This window comes from Triticum urartu, chromosome 2A, assembly GCF_056163025.1.
Source record: "Triticum urartu cultivar PI428250 chromosome 2A, HENAU_Tu73, whole genome shotgun sequence".
Lineage (NCBI taxonomy): Eukaryota > Viridiplantae > Streptophyta > Magnoliopsida > Poales > Poaceae > Triticum > Triticum urartu.
The window spans coordinates 755,539,337-755,560,932 of record NC_141874.1 but is presented as its reverse complement, the minus strand read 5'-3'; the positions used below and the strand labels follow the sequence as shown (position 1 = coordinate 755,560,932).

At 43.4% G+C, this 21,596-nt stretch overlaps 1 pseudogene; it reads right to left on the bottom strand.

Annotated features, from left to right (window-relative positions):
- Positions 1-5,408: 5,408 nt before the first annotated feature.
- Positions 5,409-9,732, bottom strand: LOC147987844 (disease resistance protein RGA5-like; annotated as a pseudogene).
- Positions 9,733-21,596: the final 11,864 nt, after the last annotated feature.

Here is a 21,596-nt window from a genome sequence, read left to right as displayed (position 1 = left end):
TAGTAATGGCGCACCAGGGCATAGTGCGACATTACTAGTTTTACTAGTAATGGCACACCACACACTCTGTACGCCAGTACTAACATTTTTTTTTACTTTTTTTTTTCAAAACTAGTAATGACGCACCAGGGTATAATGCGCCATTACTAGTTCAAACTAGTAATGGCGCACTATCCACTGGTGCGCCACTACTAACATTTACACATCACATGGTTTGAGTCTTACAAAAAATTCACCAAATGCATCCCCGGACCGCCTTTTCATTTTTTAAAAAATAAAAGAAAATAATAGAAATGTCAAAAAAAATAAAAGAAAATAAGATTCCCATGTGATATGGGGCCTGGTTGTTAGCAAAATTTACAAACATGAATTTTCGATTTTTTAACAAAATCTCTCAAGAATTTGTAAAATGGGCATAACTTTTGCATACGAAGTCGGATTAAAAAGTTTTTTATGAAAAATCATCTACTCGAAAAGTCCGCTCTAGGCCGTCCCCGTAGCTGCGCCTACCCTCGCGCCGCCACTGCGTCACCCCGTTTGGCCGTAGCGAGCGTGGCACGTGATCCACGCCGCTGCCCGAGGTCGTCCCTGTAGTTGCACCGACCCGCCCTCCGCCGCTGCGCCGTCCCTTTGGGTCGTCGCGCCGCGGCCCGCGGTCCCCACAACCGCCCCGAGGTCTTCCGTCATCGCCCCGACCTGCCCGCCGCCGCTGCGTCGCCCCTTCGTGCCATAGCGCCGCGGCCCGCGGTCCCCCGCCGTCTCCGCGCTCTACCTCCCGTGGTATGCGTCGCGCCGCCTTCCTTGGCGCGGGAACGCCACTGTCCGCGCCGATCTTCGTCACGTCGTAAGGGTTCTTCGCCTACTTCGAGCATCGCCGCGGCGCTCCTAACCAAGCCGCCGCCGTCAGGCCATGGCCACCGCAGCCCCCCGTCCACCCCCTTCGTCTTCGTCCAGCAACAACCCGTCGGCAGCGTCGCCGTCATCTACCCCGACCGCATCATCTACTCCGACAAGCGCGGGCGACATTGGCCCCGCCCCGATTGGCCCGCAACCATCGTCGAGTCCTTCTCTGCTGGCCTCTCCAACTTCTCCAACATGGCGTACAGCTCGTGCAGGTCCCAGTCTAAGCATGCCCGGTGCTGGCAACACTGATGCGTGCCTTCGTCCACGACGTCTCCCCGGGCCTGGCAAGCCTGGTGCGGCGCTTCGTCAACTTCGTCTTCGTCCGTCTACGCATGCCCGATACTGGCAACACCGATGTGTGCCTTCGTCCGCGATGTGTCCCCGGGATTGGCAAACCCGCCGCGACGCGTCATCAACAACATCTTCCTCCCGGCGCACCACTACTTCGACACCGCTGCACACATGTCTAACTCGGCGCCTCCTTGCGCCTGCGGCTCCACGGCGACTTCATCGACACCGGCTACCCTGACTCGACATCGAACACAGCATTTTTCGCACGGCTCCCTCGACGACGGCTCCACCACCTACGCTCTCGGCTACCACGACAAATGGCACAAAGGGCTATCGCCTTGCTTGAGCAACCTCGTCGGTTGCCACTCCAGCCATGACTCCGCGATACATCGACCGTTACGACTTGTGGGGGGTGTCCGTCGGCTTGCCTTCGGATTCTTCTCTAGTCTCACCGTCTGCGTCGCTACCGTTGTGACTACGGGGGGATGTTGAGTATAAGGATTATTAGGAAGTATAGGATAGACTAGGATTTGGTCCTGCCTTGTCTTGTACTCCAAGTTGGTCTTTGTACTCCTATATATATGCCGACGAGGCTCAAGCAATACATCAAACTATTCCACTAAATCCCTCTCTCCCTTCTAACAGCTTCTAGAGACACTTCTCGGTACAAGGAGAACTAAGGTGAAGGTACAAAATCACTGTCGTAGCAAGCAAGACCCGCACAGTCTCTGTCGCTGCCTTGATGTCTTCCCCACATTTGCACCGACCTGTGCGCTGCCGCTGCGTCGCTCCTTCGAGCCGTAGCAAGGCGGCCTACGGTCCACCGCCGCCCCGAGTCCGTCTGCTTGTCCCATCGGGCAGTAGCAAGCATGGCACACGGTCCTGCCGTTGCCCCGATGTCTTTCCCGCCGTCACCTCAACTCGTGCGCTGCTGCTGCTGCGTCACCCCTTCGGGTCGTAGCACTACGACACTTGGTCCACTTTGCCGTCCATGTGCGTCGACTTCTGTATGGTATTCGTCGTGCTACCTTTCTAGGCACGGGAACCATCGTCCACGCTGGTCTTCATCGCTCTATCGAGTTCTTCCATGCCTACTTCAGGCACCGTCGCCGCCGCCTCCTCAGGCCGTCGCCGCTGTTCTTCCCGGTCCACGACAACTACCTCGACACCGGCCACCCCGACTCGATATCGAAAATGGCGTCCCTCGCACAGCTACCTCAAGCACGGCTACATCACCCTACGCTCTCGGCTACCATCGCCATCAGCATAAAGGGCTAACGCCTTGCTTGAGCAACCTCGTCGGTTTTCACTCCAACCAGAACTTCCGCGATGAATCGACCGTAACGGCTGTTGAGGGATGTCCGTCGGCTTACCTTCGGATTCTTCCCCAGTCTCACCTTCTGCGTCGCATGTAACTGTGGGGGATGTTGACTATCATGGTAGCGTAGGATTTATTCTATCTTGCCTTGTACTTCAAGAAGATCATGTACTCCTATATATATGCCCACGAGGCTCAGCAATACATCATCAATTCCACCAATCTCTCTATTTCCCTTCTAACACGTATCAAAAATGTTGCTTTGCACTTGGTAATAGGGGCGGAGCTCTGTAGGAGCCGAATTGGGCCATGGCCCGCACAGGAATTTAACCAATTTTTTATTACTATGCCTAGCGCCCCAGCCCACCTCGCACACCCGCTGAATCTGAAGCAGACAGTGCAGAAGATCAGGGATTGCACGACATCCCAATCCTCTCCCCGTTTAGAAGCATGTAGCAGCACCGCTACCCTGGACCGGGGAGCACGCGCCGCCAAAGCGAGCAGCCCTCCATCTCGTAGAGCAGCCGACGGGATCTCGTGTCAGTCATCACCTTGCGGATTTCATGCATGTCAGTCAGTCATGCCACGGGCCAACTGCGGGCGTATGACCCTCTGGCCTGCGTGCGTCTGCTCTACTTCAAAGCTCCAACATCCCTGCCAGCCAGTGCCGGACAAATTTTGTTGAGACACTTCAGCAGGGACTACACATGACATCAGTACATCACATAGCAGCAGGGCAGTATCAAATTCTCCATTTAATAAGTATTTGCTTGATCAATGTACATATCTGCTCGCTCCTTGTTCAACCCTTGTATCATATACTGATGCTTATGACTCGGAGTTTCAAATAAATTGTTTTTGCTTTGGTCTGGCCCGCCCAGCTTTCTCTTTCAAGCTCCACCACTGCTTGGTAATGACCGATTGCACAGCCCTTTGGCATTTGCTTGGACGCGTACTATCTGTGTTGGGCATAATTATGTTATACTTCTGATGTTAGTTTTTAAGAAAAATGGTTTCCCCCGCTTTATATTATAAAGCACCGAACCAAGCATCCAACGCAACAGTGCAAAGTACAATCAAGTCATAAAGTCACGCTGGGGGCACAGCAGAACAAGCCCCAAACAAAGCTAAAAAAAGACTAATCCGGTTCAGGAGGAGGTGGCGGTGGTGGCGGTGATGGAGCGAAAGCCGACGCCGAGGAACGAAGACCCGCAATGATGTTGTCGATGACGTCTCGGTCATGCCGCTTGCTAAGCGGTCTCCAGAGCTGTAATAAGCCACACAATTTATAAATTGCATTAGTCACACGGCACGGAATCAGGCGTTCGATGACAAGTTTATTATGGGCACACCATAGGGTCCAAGCCAGGGTACCCAACGCCACCCAAGTGGGAGCTTGACTAGGACCGGGGAGTCTAAGGGCCTCCCCAAACAAGTCCGGGAGGTTGTCGTGGCACCAATTGCCGCCAACCACCTCCCGAAAGCAGCTCCAAAGGAACTGCGCCGCAGGGCACCGGAAGAAGATGTGGTTGCAATCCTCCGGGGTCAAACTAATGGGGCAGAGGCCGTCTCCAGGATCATTACACTTTCGGACCTCTGTGCCCGAAGGGAGTCGGCCTCGGACCCATTGCCAAAGAAATATGCGGATTTTCAAGGGGAGTTTGATCTCCCAAAGCACCGATAGTTCCACTGGGCAGGAGTGGGAACAATCGCCTGGTATAGGGACCTAGTCCAGAATCGGCCGTTCGGCTCAAGATGCCCAGGCAACGAGTCTGGCTCCAGGGAGGGGGAGTGGAGGGCAATACACTCAAGTAGTTCGTCTAATTGCGCGAGCTCCACCGCCCCGAAGGTACGGCGGACGGCAATAGCGCCCAAGTCACCTAAGGCCACAACCACAGACAGTTGTGGGCGGGCTCAAATCGAGAATAACGCGTAAAAGCGTTCCGCGAAGGGACGTGTCCCGACCCACCTATCAAGCCAGAATAGGGTGCCGGACCCGGTGCCCACTTTAATGGAGGTCCCAATGCGCAAGACCGGGATCAGACGGATCAACGATTGCCAGAATTGGGACCCTCCAGATCTAGAGGCGAAGGCCAGCGGTTGCCCATGAAGGTACTTCGCCAGGATAATCTCCACCCACAGGCCACCCTCCTCGGTCTGAATTCGCCAAAGCCATTTGGAGAGGAGGGCAATATTCGTCCGCTTGGATGAAATGACCCCTAGACCTCCTTGGTCCTTGGGCTTACAAATCTCAGACCACTTCACCATGTGGTACTTCTGTTTATTGTTCTCTCCAGCCCAGAAAAATCTGGAGAGGAGTTTCGTAACCTCATGATGAAGGGATTCATGTAGACTATAGAATCCCATGATGTACATCAATAGGCTAATAAAGGAGGAGTTCATCAGAACTACTCGAGCGGCCTTGGAAAGCCACTTCCCCTGCCAGGTCTGATGTTAGTTTGATGCATCGAACTGATCCATTTTGTTGAGCCAGGCACCACGCGCCTTGTCGCGTTCCCGAAATAGTTCAGTAGGATCAAAAACATCAAGTGTGCATATAAATGTAGTAACCATCATTGTCGAACGTATGTGCCATGATGTTCATCAACTAATTAATGCACACTGTAAAAATATCAATCTGAGAGAAATATAGGGTTTGGAAAACAAGTCATATTTTTTTTACATCCATCGCAAATGGAGCATGCATGATGCTGGTGTGCTGCTATTCTAGTACATCTTCAGTTATTATATCCACCCAGGTGGTAGATTTGTAATTAACCTGATGGTGGCCATCGATGTTGTAACTGGTCCATCGATGTTTCTCAGAGTAATACAAATCACTACAAGCAATTCAATCCACGATCGAGGCCAACGCTCAGGTGTCCAAGTTTGCATCCTACTCATCATCGCTGAGATCCTGCAGTTGGTTCTGAACCTTTATTACCAACTCTCTCAGCTCTCGAGCAAAACCATCATCTAGCAGCTCAGCCTGCAGGTTCTCCAGAGTCTCGCGAGCCTGCTCGCTAACACCTGCCCAATATTCAAGGAAAGAACACGTGAACAGGTTGAAAACAGGCAATATTTCTTTCTAGGCGGAAAAGCGTTTAGGGTTCGTTTTATCATGCATGCTATTCTTTCCTTCACCAAGTGATGTGGGATTCCATGTTTACAACAAAATGCGAACAAGTAACATATATGTTGTTCAATTTTTCTGCATGGGTTAGTGCCCTAAAAAATGTGTATCAATCGCTAATCTCTGATATTCATGTAAAAACTGTAGGCAGACTGGAATTGTTGTTGTATGTTGTTATTTATCTTACCCTCATATGAGGTATATGTAGAAATACATGTTGGGTAAAGGCTTGGAGTACAAGACAAGACATGTTAGGTTTAAACTAATTCTATATCTATGTCCTTATATCTATCCTAATCATGTTTGTACTTCTAACATTCCCCCTTGCGGGAGTGAATTCAACTGAATTTAAAGTATCTCCATATCTCTATCCTAATCACATTTATACTTCTAACAATTCAGTCAATCTCCTATTTTATATTACTGACAACTACTAGCAAAATAGCAAAGCCTCTAAAAAAGTTGAGTACGGCCACAATCTCTGTTTTCAGGAAGAATCTATTTGAACAGAAAAATTATCTTCTTCATTTGAATATACTAATTGGCCAAACTTGTATGAGATACTTTCAGAGGAGGTTAAGTTGTACATTGCAAATACATCCGCTGGCCCTGGTGACGAAGCTCAAGGTGACGGCGTCTTTCCTGTCAGCCCATAACAAGAAACATTATAACTTTTCTGTAGGCCGTCTCTGTTTTAGTGTGATCAGCAAAAAACATATGAACAGGCAACTACAAAGTTAACAAACTATATGATGCCTCGCACCTCCTTGGATGGATTATGGAAACATTTCTGAGTTTTTACTATGTAATAAATCCTGTGCGAAAGAATGAATTTCCTTTTATGTGATGGAAACATTCTTTTTGCAACAGAAACGAGTCCAACATAAGTATGATAAGAATACTATTGCAAATCATTTCCCTCAGCCTAATCTACTTCCTCATCTGGAAAACATGCATAGTCACATTGACTTCTTAAAAAACCATTGTGGTGGTAATTTCCCAAAACACAAGCTTGAGAACGGTGATCTAAAAGCCAACCTACCACCCATGGTGCAAGCTTGTTGACCCAGAGAAACGATTCAGCATTACACTATTAGCACAGTCACAAGCCAGAAGTAGATAAATAAGCATAATGTAAAATAAAACTACAATCAACGAACATATAGAGTAAATTAATAAGTGTACTTATGAAAAAAATCACTAAAAATGGCTAATATTTAAAAACGATAGATAAGTAACATTGTAGAAAAACATGAGGTTAAAAAGAAGAGAAGTCGGTAACTGTATTTAAGGTAAAAAAACATATGGCTAATATATATATGTATATATATATATGTATATATATATATATATATATATATATATATATATATATATATATATATATATATATATATATATATATATATATATATATATGAAGTAGTTACCGAATATTTAGAACATACCCATATTTCCCACGTCAATTTGGGCATGTTTTGATGCATATCGATCTCTTTCTCCATTGCATTTCTCACATTTCTCGTCTTGTTGTCATCGTCGTTGTAGAACATAACATTGACATTCTCAAGTGAAGAGAGGTTTTCTAAGCCCAAAAAGAAATCACCAAATTGAAGTAATGTGTCATGCACATCATGAAAAAATAACTCAACGGTGTGCAGACTTTGCATGGCTCCTTGTGCAAACCTCAACTGCATGGTGTTAGTCTCGACACTTGTATGTGCAGTTCACTAAGAGACGGTATGCTCCCGAGGACTTGAAAGTCCTCCTCTCCTAGTGTTTTCATTCTGATGCTTAGGGAGAAGAGGGAAGACATGGAGCACATCCACCTTGGCACATCACAACGGATGCTATCAAGCATGTCGACTACCAGCAGTTGAGTTAGGTAAATAAAGGTTGATGGAAGCTCTTCCACTATTCCAGTGGATCTGATGTCCAGCACTTGTAGGAATTTTAGATTCCCAATCCCTTTTGGGATCTTAGTGATAGAGGTACGCTTTAAACTCAAATATCTCAAGTGAAACAAACTGCATATATCCTTCCAATGATTATTATCCACCTCCCAGCAGCCAGTTAAATCCAACACACGTAGGACTGGAAAACCCGACAATGCTGGCAACAAACTGAAAGCTGGATTAGACACAGTAAGTGACCTCACATGGGTCAATCCCCTGGGTGGTAGCTGATTAGCAACGTCTTCAATGCATGTCTGGACAGACAGTCGGCGGATCTTACTTGGTAGACTCATTGGCTGCGGACCACCAATTGTTGTTAGGAAATTCTTTTCATTTGACAAGCAAGTGATCATGTCACGCACCATATCGTGTACGCGACAAAAACGAACTTTATTAACATCGTCAAGTTCTACAGGTTGGACCAGGCTTTTATTAATGAGCTGGTCCAAGTAATCCTCTCCTACTTCATATAAGCTCATCCCCTTTTTTCTTTTAGAAAACCTTCACCCACCCATTTCCATATCAATGGCTCAATTTCAATCACATTATCCTCTGGATACAGACTAAGATGCAGTAAACAAGTCTTTAGGTGTGGAGGTAGGTCAGAGTAACTGACTGATAATATCTGTCTCATGTTCTTCACATCATCGTGACTATTATCTAGCCCCGAACCCATAGATTTATGCACCTTGGACCAATACTCATGTGTATGTCCTCTTTCTATTTTACTGGACAGCAAACTAGCAATTGTAAGGATAGCTAAAGGCACTCCACCACATCTTTTCAGAATGTTCTCAGATACTTCAACCAATTGAGTGGGTGTTGTTTTATTCTCAGTGCCATATATTCTTTGGTAGAATAACTTCCTTGACTGAACAACAGAAAGGGGTTCCAGCCGATAAACACTGCCAGCTTGTTGGGCAACATCAAGAATGCGAGTTGTTGTGATTATTTTACTCCCATATTCATTTTCAGGCAAAACATATTTGATATTTTCCCAGACAGATTTATGCCATATGTCGCCAATAACAATCAAGTACCTTCAATTAATAACAAAACACATATATCATAAGGCTATTTAAGTCTAATACATTGAGCATAATTGAGCTATCTAATAAAGTTTAACTTAAATGGCAAAGCAAATAGAAAACATGAGAGTTCTGCACTACTGCAATTTCCTTGTGGCGTTCATGTATGAAATATTGAGGAACACATATTCACATGCATACCTCTTGATTTCAAGGAATGTTTTTATCTCACTGATGAGCTGTTCTTCACCCCATGATGCCTCGTTAATATTCTGGTACGTGTGCTTGTCAAGTTGATGGAGCAAGCTCTTGAAAATTTGCTTCATGTTAGGATTAAGAGACACTGAAATAAAAGCTGCAAAATCAAATTGCGGTTTTTGTGTTTGAATATCGACTTGTCCTTTCATATTCTTATACACTGCATTGGCAACGGTTGTCTTGCCTAATCCACCAAATCCAACAATAGAGACCACCTTGAGTTGTTTCTTTGAAATGTCGTCTCCCTCTGTCAACATCTCGACTACCTCAAGGCTCTTCTCATCAATGCCAACGAGCTTCATCGCCTTTTTATACAAGGTTGACAAGCAAAGGGTGTTAACAGTTGGACCAGTTGGCTTGACCGGAGCCTTACTGTCGATCTGGTACCTTTTACGCCGCTCACTGATCTCCTCGATGCGTCTCTTGATGTCTTCGATATCGATGCCAATCTTGTGCCGAATCTTGCCCTTGGTCAGCAGGCTGAGGCACTTATCAATGAAATCCCTGAAGCTGTGCGACTTCTCTGGCTGTCCATGGGTTTCGATGTGCACCATGAACTTGTCAATGTTATCTTTGAGGTCGTATGATAGGTCCCTCACATCCTTGGCCCAAAGCTTGATCTGCTTGTCAAGCGGCTGGTCAATTGGCGCCTCAGAGATCTCAACCAGAGCGGCCTCCATATGCTCCATCTCAGCTTTGAGGAACATGATCTCGCCTTTGACACCCTTGTGAAGGTTGTACTCCTTGGTGATCAGGTTGGCGAGCTTGGGCAGGAGCGTGCCCATCGCTCCGGTCACGACCGCGGCCATGCTTGGCCGCACACGTTATCTCTCTTGTTTGTGGAAGTTGGCGGCGTTAGTGATCTACTTGGTGAAGTAGAGCAACCTAAAGAATGGCAGCATAATAAATTAGTCTGGTCCTTTCAAAAAATAAATTTAGTCAGGATGATGGCTAATAAGCCAAAACTTCTGTAAGAAATCCAGGACAAATTAAACGTCCTCGGGACCAAACAAAAGGGAGAGTGAACCTATGGTGAAATTTTTGGAAAAACCTGCAGCCCGGTCTTAATTAGTTACAGGGCATATATACAGAAAATCTGCATTTTTTTTTCAGGGCTGATAAGAAATGAATCGTTCGAAAGCAATGATTCCAAGACATGTTGCTTTGCGTAATATGAGTAATCAATCCTGTGTAGCATGATGGAACTTAACAGCATCCTAAACATGATTGCTTAAAGAGCAGCAGCAGATCGGGAGGAAAATTTGCTCAAGGGGAAAAAGAAGAAGAAGGCGATTACCTATATATCTACTTAGTACATACTACAGCAGCAGATCTGGAGGACGGGCACTCTTAACTTGGACTTGAGAACCGACCGCTCATATCGCCGTCGTATCGAGCCAGAGGAGGGGCGCTTTCCTTTTTCTTTTTCTGATTAGTTTCGCAGCAATGATGGAAAGAAAGATTCCGTGTACGTATCTATCTATCCATAAAGATAGATAGAGCTTTGCGCGGTGGAGTGGACTGAGGGACCAAGCAACACTATTCTCTCTACGGAGCAGTGAGCATTCGGGTGTGGAAAGAACACGACCGGCAGCAATGTTGACACATGGGCAGATGGGGACGGTGATGTAAGAGCAATTTTATAGCCTTCCTTGTATTCACGCGGAAACTACACGTCTTCTTGATGGATCAAAGTAACCATGTTCAGATGCGTGTCGTGTCTGTAAGCTTCCGTGTTTACGCTGTGTTTCGTACAAATAAAAGTAAAAAAATATCGAGCTTAAAGTCTGTCTCCACCCTTTTCCGCGTCCCGGATTTTGGGACCGGGGACACTACTTAATAATCGAATGAGAGAAGAAGCGCCCAAGTCGAACGAAGAGGCGAACTAAGCGTATCTCATATGGTTGAATTCTTTGTGGTAGAACCAACTATGGTTCAAGTCTTGGACATGGCATTGGTGGTCCAATTTTTCTGAATTTATTTCAGGCCTTTCGACAATATGTGTTCATGTATGAGCGTCTACGTCTGTACTGTGTTAAAAGAAAGTAGAATGAAGAGAAAGCACAACACCTGAGGCGGAGACACCGTGAAAAAAGGAAGCATTTCTCATCGGGTAGTAAAGAATATTAATGCAAAACTAAAGGAATGCGGATATTTTTTCCGAAAAGGAAAATGTATAAAGCCTATGAGCAACTTGTTAAACAAAAAAAAAGATATTTTTTATATGAAACTACTTCAAAGATAAAGTTAATATAAATTAAAAATAGTATGTGAAATACCAAAAGGCGTTCCCTTTGATCCATATTAATTTTCACTCATTTAGTATAAAGTTGTACTAAATGAGCGACAACTAATTAATATGGATTCAGAAGGAATAAGATTTTTTTTCTTTCCTTTTTATAACTAGCAGGGTGGCACATGCGAACAGTGAGTAGGCATGTGATAGGAATCTCAGCCATCCTTGTAAATTTGTGAAAACTACATGTCTTTGCAGATCAAAGTGAACAATGATTAAGGACTTCTCTAGCATATCCTTGAAAAAAAAAACCCTCCAAAACCAGTTATACAGAGTGTCCATCTAATTTAGACGAGTTTTCCAAGTGTGGTGCTTCAGCACGTGCTCTTTATGTCTTCCCCTAAAACCTTTTTTTTCAATTTCTCTTTTAACTAACATACAAATAGCATACAAATACAAATGGCTATTTTATAAATATAATAATACAAACAATTTTATTTTGGATACACATAATTAAACATAATTTATGAAGTTTGATTCAAAATTCAAATTCAAATGGAAACATAACAAATGCAGTAAATGATTCAAATTAGGCATAGCAAATGGTCCAAAAATGAGATCAAACATGCAACATATGGTTCAACTGAATCAGGACATCGAGAATGTAGCATAAACAGGAAGATCAATCATAAACCATCACTCTTGACTTCCATTATATTGCAATTTTCGCTTTTGGCCATCCATGCTACCATGTGCACTTGCACCCGGACCTCCCAGCATCTTCAATGCTAAACTTTGGGCCTTCATCAACACAAGAAATTGTGAAAACATTTGTTTAATGTGTTTCCTCAAGAAATGGACTCAAACATGGAAGAAAATCATCATCTTGAAGAAAACACCAAGTGGAGAGCAAGCCAAGGCAAATGGAGTCGCCAAGATGGAAACCTACTTCAAAACCTAAAGTTAATAGGAAAAATATCCAAGAAATATAAAAAGGTAGATTTTTATTTTATATTTGTCTATTTATATATTTTGGTTTGAAAAATACTTTTGCAACAAGGCTTTTGTTGCAGATTTTTTTTTGCAATAAAGATCTTTTTTGCAGAGGACGAGCAAGGCTTTTGTTGTAGAGATAAGAGGGGAAAAAAGCTTGCAACAAGACCATTGTTACAGAGAGGCGAACGCAACACTTAGATTGTTGCAAGATCTGATGGTTATCTCTGCATCCATCCTGCCTCTATCCGATGGTCTAGGAGGCAGTCGATCTTTTAAAAAGATCCGCGACCGACGCGTAGCACCCCCATATTTTCATGGTCTAGGAGGCATCCAGATATATTATCAAAGTTCACTTGAAGTACAAAGCATGTCAAACATAATAAAAATTACATCGAGATTCTCAAACCACAGAACAACCACTCCCGCCGCCAGAACGAGCCGCCGATGCACCAGTGTCGGCGCTCCCCTAATGAAACCGACTTAACCTTGTTGATGATAGTCGGGAAGTCTTGGTGCACGTGCCCCTAAGGAGTAGTGCACTGGAGCCACAGTCGTCATCCTTGGTGAACCCTTGAATGGACAAAAAGAACCAAACACCAAATCTCGCCACACGACGAGAAACCCTAACCTCACTATCCCAAGGAGGTGGCAGGAATCTATGCTGGAGCTTCATCGACTACGCCCAGATGGACGAACTCGAGGAGGATCGGATACCGGAAGATATACTCGAAGAAGAAGTGTCGCCATCTACCCGAGTGGCACACCTACGAGGACTAAAATATTCTAATCTAAACTACTAACTAGAGTGGAGGCACCGGGATTTCCCTCCCCACCATCGGCTGCCGGAGCGGCAGGCAGAGGGAAGCACGAATTCACGAGTTCAGCGACGAAGTCTAGAGGGAAGAGTTTGCTCGAGCCACCAAGGGATAGAGGAGGGAAAGAGAAACTCTAGTTATTTTTTGATAGTTAGTTGCATTTCCTGGTGTTTGGAATCTAGATTTAGCCACCAGCCAACCCGCCTCTTCTCCAAGCCCCTCGCCGCCGCAGATGACGCTGTCGGGCTAAGCCAGCGAGCCTCTTCTCCAAGCACTTTGAAATACACGAATATATTTATGATGGACAAGAACATTTGTTTGAAATTATATGAAAGGTTTCAAAGCCATCTTCATAAAAAAATGTTTACTTGTGGCACAAAATGGTCTTATGATTTTAGAAAGAAAAATCATGAGCACCGTCAACAGTTTATCTAACATGTATAAACAAATACCGTGACAAAATTTTGATACAAAAAATCCTCAACTTTTGAAAGTAATTTTAATATGTATATCATTTTTGTTAGAGAGGTTTTTAATATAATTTTAATATTATAAAAAGATATATCTATTTTTACGAAATGAAATGAAAGAAGATACCTAAATACTTAAAAGTGCAGCTGCACTTTTTCGGGCTCCCGAGCGCACGCTCATAGACCGAACGATGCAACAGACTGATTCCAGATTTGGTAAACTGTTCACCCACTTATTCTATATATGGAAAGATTCTTCAACTACAGTGCATTGATTTTTCTTCACCTCATCCGACCAACCGTGTCAATCCAATGATGACGTAACGTGCATTAATTTTGGTACAAGAAAATTCAAAAACTATAACTTTCACACCGCGTGTCGGAATGATGATCCGTTTTCACCGCTGGGTTCCTCGTGACGAGCTCTTCAAAAATAGATCCCATATGAATATGTTTTGATGATTTTCTTAAAAGCAACTTTTGACACTAGATGAGGCAAGTTTAGTGCTAAACATGAGCAACTTCGATGCTAGAAGAATTGCACCATGTGTATATGGGAATTCGCCTAGTTGCCTCCTACTTACTTGTGTGCAATAGGTAATAGGTGGTCACATAGTTTCGTTGCCTACCATACCGTGAAAGTTGCTCACCGTAAAGTGGGAAGTTGTCTAACATGGTTTCTTAGTTGTCTGTCTCAGAAACTAAGTTGCCTACATCGCTACAAAGCTTTCTATGGGTGATCTGCAATTGCCTAAAATACTATGAAAGTTGTCCATCAGGGGACCTATGTTGCCAACGCTACTGAGCGCACGGTTGTTGGCTAGTCAGGTCGCGGTTTTAGATGAGAAGTTGCATAGGAGGTTATCAGAAGTCTCACAACAGGGTGGATTAAACAATTGCCTACAAACCTACGCAAATTCTTATTTTTTTGGTCGAGTTGCCTATAAAAAACATTGAAATCTTAAGACATAATGATGGAAAACACACATGAGTTGGCTAGTCAGGTTGCGACCAGCTTTTCAAAACTAAACTCCAAATGATTTCTTTTTAATATTTTTACAAGCAACTTTGATGCTAGATGAGGCAACTTTAATGCTAAACAGAAGCAACTTCACTCCATTAAAAATAACTAATTAGCAACAATAAGCATTTAACTAATAATACAAAACAACCTCGAAACAGTGTAGATAATATCACAAGAGGCAACTTTAGTGCTAAAAGCAGGCAACTTCACTACATTCTGTGTCCTAGTTAATTTTGTCTAATTTTCTCCTAACTTTCTCACCTGTACATCTAAGTTGCCTATTGTTCACACTAGTATGTTGTTTCTAAATTGCCTATAATACTATGAAGTCATCTACCGATGATGCTCTTGTGTCTACTATTCCTAGTTATGGTAGACAAAGTGATGGGAATATTGGCCACTTCAGAGTGTTTGTAGGCAACTTAGAAAACAATGATAAATAACTCCATGTATTGTCGGCAACTATTTTGGAAAGTTAAGCAACTGTGCATCAAATTGTAGGCAACCAATTACCAATAGCAGGCAACTATACATCAATGGTAGGCAATTTATAGCATGTATAGGCAATTGAACATCAAGTGTAGGAACTGACCATCAATAATAGGCAATTGAGCAGTCATGATACGCAAGTTGGGATAATCTTAGCAAAATTCACAGATACACACAGTCCAGTGAAATTGCTTTGTATGTAGCACTAAAGTTGTCGTATGTTTTGTGTGATTTTTCTCATTTTTTACGCAAACCAACCTAATAGTTGGTCTTACTAGACCAAAAAGAAAAGTTGCTTCCCAATAGCACTATAGTTCCCTCCATTGCACCCAAAGTTGTCTTTGAAAAAAAGTTAGACGAAACCTACTCATATAGAATCTAGTTTTGAAGAACTCGTCGTGAAAAACCTGACGTTGAAAACGGAAGTGAATTTCGATGCTTAAATCAAAAGTTATGACTTTTATAACTTTTTGAACCCCTAAATTGAAGGAAATATGCCCTAGAGGCAATAATAAAGTTATTATTTATTTCCTTATTTCATGATAAATGTTTATTATTCATGCTAGAATTGTATTAACCGGAAACATGATACATGTGTGAATACATAGACAAACAGAGTGTCACTAGTATGCCTCTACTTGACTAGCTCGTTGATCAAAGATGGTTATGTTTCCTAACCATAGACATGAGTTGTCATTTGATTAACAGGATCACATCATTAGGAGAATGATGTGATTGACATGACCCATTCCGTTAGCTTAGCACACGATCGTTTAGTATGTTGCTATTGCTTTCTTCATGACTTATACATGTTCCTATGACTATGAGATTATGCAACTCCCGTTTACCGGAGGAACACTTTGTGTGCTACCAAACGTCACAACGTAACTGGGTGATAATAAAGGTGCTCTACAGGTGTCTCCAAAGGTACTTGTTGGGTTGGCGTATTTCGAGATTAGGATTTGTCACTCCGATTGTCGGAGAGGTATCTCTGGGCCCTCTCGGTAATGCACATCACTTAAGCCTTGCAAGCATTGCAACTAATGAGTTAGTTGCAGGATGATGTATTACGGAACGAGTAAAGAGACTTGCCGGTAACGAGATTGAACTAGGTATTGAGATACCGACGATCGAATCTCGGGCAAGTAACATACCGATGACAAAGGGAACAACGTATGTTGTTATGCGGTTTGACCGATAGGGATCTTCGTAGAATATGTGGGAGCCAATATGAGCATCCAGGTTCCGCTATTGGTTATTGACCGGAGACGTGTCTCGGTCATGTCTACATAGTTCTCGAACCCGTAGGGTCCGCACGCTTAACGTTTCGATGACAATTATATTATGAGTTTATGTTTTTTGATGTACCGAAGGAGTTCGGAGTCCCGGATGAGATCGGGGACATGACGAGGAGTCTCGAAATGGTTGAGACGTAAAGATTGATATATTGGACGACTATATTCGGACATCGGAAAGGTTCCGAGTGATTCGGGTATTTATCAGAGTACCGGAGAGTTACGGGAATTCGCCGGGGAGTATATGGGCCTTATTGGGCCATACGGGAATAGAGGAGAGAGGCCAAAAGGAAGGAGGCGCGCGCCCCCCCTCTGGTCCGAATAGGACAAGGGGTGCAGCCCCCTTTTCCTTCTTCCTCTCCTCCTCTTTCCTTCTCTCCTACTCCAACAAGGAAAGGAGGAATCCTACTCCCGGTGGGAGTAGGACTCCCCCCTTGGCGCGCCCTCCTCCTAGGCCGGCCGCCTCCCCCTTGATCCTTTATATACGGGGGCAGGGGGGGCACCCCATAGACACAACATTTGATCGTTTGATCTTTTAGCCGTGTGCGGTGCCCCCCTCCACCATAGTCCACCTCGATAATATTGTAGCGGTGATTCCGCGAAGCCCTGCGTCGGTAGAACATCATCATCATCACCACGCCGTCGTGCTGACGAAACTCTCCCTCAACACTCGGCTGGATCGGAGTTCGAGGGACGTCATCGGGCTAAACGTGTGCTGAACTCGGAGATGCCGTGCGTTCGGTGCTTGATCAGTCGGATCGTGAAGACGTACGACTACATCAACCGCGTTGTGCTAACGCTTCCGCTTTCGGTCTACGAGGGTACGTGGACAACACTCTCCCCTCTCATTGCTATGCATCACCATGATCTTGCGTGTGCGTAGGAAATTTTTGAAATTACCATGTTCCCCAACAGTGGTATTAGAGCCTGGTTTTATGCGTTGATGTTATATGCACGAGTAGAACACAAGTGAGTTGTGGGCGATATAAGTCATACTGCTTACCAACATGTCATACTTTCGTTTGGCGGTATTGTTGGATGAAGCGGCCTGGACCGACATTATGCGTACGCTTACGCGAGACTGGTTCTACCGGCGTGCTTTGCACAAAGGTGGCTGGCGGGTGTCAGTTTCTCCAACTTTAGTTGAACCGAGTGTGGCTACGCCCGGTCCTTGCGAAGGTTAAAACAACACCAACTTGACAAACTATCGTTGTGGTTTTGATGCATAGGTAAGAACGGTTCTTGCTCAGCCCGTAGCAGCCACGTAAAACTTGCAACAACAAATTAGAGGACGTCTAACTTGTTTTTGCAGGGCATGTTGTGATGTGATATGGTCAAGACGTGATGAGATATAAGTTGGTGTATGAGATGATCATGTTTTGTTGAAGTTATCGGCAACTGGCAAAAGCCTTATGGTTGTCTCTCTATTGCATAAGATGCAAGCGCCAAATAATCGCTTTACTTTATCGCTATGCGATAGCAATAGTTGCAAGAGCAATTGTTGGCGAGACGACCATGTGATGACACATTGATATAGATCAAGATGATGGAGATGATGGTGTCATGCCGGTGACAATGGAGATCATGACAATGCTTTGGAGATGGAGATCAAGGGCACAAGATGATGATGGCCATATCATGTCACATATTATGATTGCATGTGATGTTTATCTTTTATACATCTTATTTTTCTTAGTTCGGCAGTAGCTTTATAAGATGATCTCTCACTAAATTATCAAGGTATAAGTGTTCTCCCTGAGTATGCACCGTTGCGAAAAAATTTCGTGCTGAGACACCACGTGATGATCGGGTGTGATAGGCTCTACGTTCAAATACAACGGGTGCAAAAAAGTTGCACACGCGGAATACTCAGGTTAAACTTGACGAGCCTAGCATATAACAGATATGGCCTCGGAATACTGAGACCGAAAGGTCGAGCGTGAATCATATAGTAGATATGATCAACATAGTGATGTTCACCATTGAAACTACTCCATCTCACGTGATGATCGGACATGGTTTAGTTGATATGGATCACGTGATCACTTAGAAGATTAGAGGGATGTCTATCTAAGTGGGAGTTCTTAAGTAATATGATTAATTGAACTATAATTTATCATGAACTTAGTCCTGGTAGTATTAGCATATCTATGTTGTAGATCAATAGCTCGCGTTTACCTCCCCTATTTATTTTGATATGTTCCTAGAGAAAAACTATGTTGAAAGATATTAGTAGCAATGATGCGAACTTGGTCCGTGATCTGAGGTTTATCCTCATTACTGCACAGAAGTATTATGTTCTTGACGCACCACTAGGTGACAGAACTATTGCAGGAGCAGATGCAGACGTTATGAACGTTTGACAAAAGGTCGGTATGATGACTACTTGATAGGTTAGTGCACCATGCTTTACGGTTTAGAACCGGGACTTTAAAAATGTTTTGAATGCCACGGAGCATATAAGATGTTCCAAGAGTTGAAATTGGTATTTCATACTCATGCCCATGTCGAGAGGTATGAGACCTCTGACAGTACTTTGCCTACAAGATGGAGGAGAATTTCTCAGCTAGTGAGCATGTGCTCAGATTGTCTGGGTACTACAATCGCTTGAATCAAGTGGGAGTTAATCTTCCACATAAAATAGTGATTGACAGAATTCTCTAGTCACCATCACCAAGTTAGTAGAACTTCGTGATGAACTATAGTATGCAAGGGATGACGAAAAAATTCCCAAGCTCTTCGCAATGCTAAAATCGGCGAAGGTAGAAATCAAGAAAAACATCAAGTGTTGATGGTTGACAAGACCACTAGTTTCAAGTTAAGGGCAAAGGGAAGAAGGGGAACTTCAAGAAGAACGGCAAGGAAGTTGCTGCTCAAGCGAAGAAGCCCAAGTCTGGACCTAAGCCTGAAACTAAGTGCTTCTACTACAAAGGGACTGGTCAGTGGAAGCGGAACTACCCCAAGTATTTGATGAATAAGAAGGATGGCAAAGTGAACAAAGCTATATTTGATATACATGTTATTGATGTGTACTTTACTAGTGTTTATAGCAACCCCTCGGTATTTGATACTGGTTCAGTTGCTAAGAGTAGTAACTCGAAACGGGAGTTGCAAAATAAACAGAGACTAGTTAAGGGTGAAGTGACGATGTGAGTTGGAAATGGTTCCAAGATTGATATGATCATCATCGCACACTTCCTATACTTTCGGGATTAGTGTTGAACCTAAATAAGTGTTATTTGGTGTTTGCGTTGAGCATGAATATGGTTTGATCATGTTTATTGCAATACGGTTATTCATTGAAGTCAGAGAATAATTGTTGTTCTGTTTACATGAATAAAACCTTCAATGGTCATACACCCAATGAAAATAGTTCGTTGGATCTCGATCGTAGTGATACACATATTCATAATATTAAAGCCAAAAGATGCAAAGTTAATAATGATAGTGCAACTTATTTGTGGCACTGCCGTTTAGGTCATATTGGTGTAAAGCGCATGAAGAAACTCCATGCTGATGGGCTTTTGGAATCACTTTATTATGAATCACTTGATGCTTGCGAACCATGCCTTATGGGCAAGATGACTAAGACTTCGTTCTCCAGAACAATGGAGCGAGCAACTGACTTATTGGAAATAATACATACTGATGTATGCGATCCGATGAGTGTTGAGGCTCACGACGGGTATCGTTATTTTCTGACCTTCACAGATGATTTGAGCAGATATGGGTATATCTACTTGATGAAACACAAGTCTGAAACATTTGAAAAGTTCAAAGAATTTCAGAGTGAAGTGGAGAATTATCGTAACAAAAATAAAAGTTTCTATGATATGATAGCAGAGGTAAAATATTTGAGTTACCAGTTTGGCCTTCAAATAAAACAATGTGGAATAGTTTCACAAACTCATGCCACATGGAACACCACAGCATAATGGTGTGTCCGAACGTCATAACCGTACTTTATTAGATATGGTGCGATCTATGATGTTTCTTACCGATCTACCACTATTGTTTTGGGGTTATGCACTAGAGACAACTGCATTCACGTTAAAAAAGGGCACCATCAAAATCCGTTGAGACGACGCCTTATGAACTGTGGTTTGGCAAGAAACCAAAGTTGTCGTTTTTGAAAGTTTGGGGCTGCGATGCTTATGTGCAAAAGCTTCAACTTGATAAGCTCGAACCCAAATCGGAGAAATGTGTCTTCATAGGATACCCAAAGGAGACTGTTGGGTACACCTTCTATCACAGATCCGAAGGCAAGACATTAGTTGCTAAGAATGGATCCTTTCTAGAGAAGGAGTTTCTCTCGAAAGAAGTGAGTGGGAGAAAAGTAGAACTTGATGAGGTAACTGTACCTGCTCCCTTATTGGAAAGTAGTTCATCACAGAAATCTGTTCCTGTGACTCCTACACCAATTAGTGAGGAAGCTAATGATGATGATCATGTAACTTCAGATCAAATTACTACCGAACCTCGTAGGTACACCAGAGTGAGATCCGCACTAGAGTGGTACGGTAATCCTGTTCTGGAGATCATGTTACTTGACCATGACGAACCTACGAACTATGAGGAAGCGATGATGAGCCCAGATTTCGCGTAATGGCTTGAGGCCATGAAATATGAGATGGGATCCATGTATGAGAACAAAGTGTGGACTTTGGTGGACTTGCTCGATGATCGGCAAGCCATTAAGAATAAATGGATCTTCAATAGGGAGACAGACGCTGATAGTAGTGTTACTATCTACAAATCTAGAATTGTCGCAAAAAGGTTTTCGACAATTTCAAGGTGTTGACTACGATGAGAGTTTCTCACTCGTATCTATGCTTAAGTCTATCCGAGTCATGTTATCAATTGCCGCATTTTATGAAATCTGGCAAATGGATAAACAAAACTGCATTCCTTAATGGATTTATTAAACAAGAGTTGTATATGATGCAACCAGAAGGTTTTGTCAATCCTAAAGGTGCTAACAAAATATGCAAGCTCCAGCGATCCATCAATGGACTGGTGCAAGCATCTCAAAGTTGGAATATACGCTTTCATAAGTTGAACAAAGCATATAGTTTTATACAGACTTGCGGTGAAGCCTGTATTTACAAGAAAGTGAGTGGGAGCACTACAACATTTCTGATAAGTATATGTGAATGACATATTGTTGATCGAAAATAATGTAGAATTATTCCGCAAAGCATAAAGGAATGTTTGAAAGGATTTTTTCAAAGGAAGACCTCGGTGAAGCTGCTTACATATTGAGCATCAAGATCTATAGAGATAGATCAAGACACTTGATAAGTTTTTTCAATAAGTACATACCTTGACAAGATTTTGAAGTAGTTCAAAATGGAACAGTCAAAGAAAGAGTTTCTTGCATGTGTT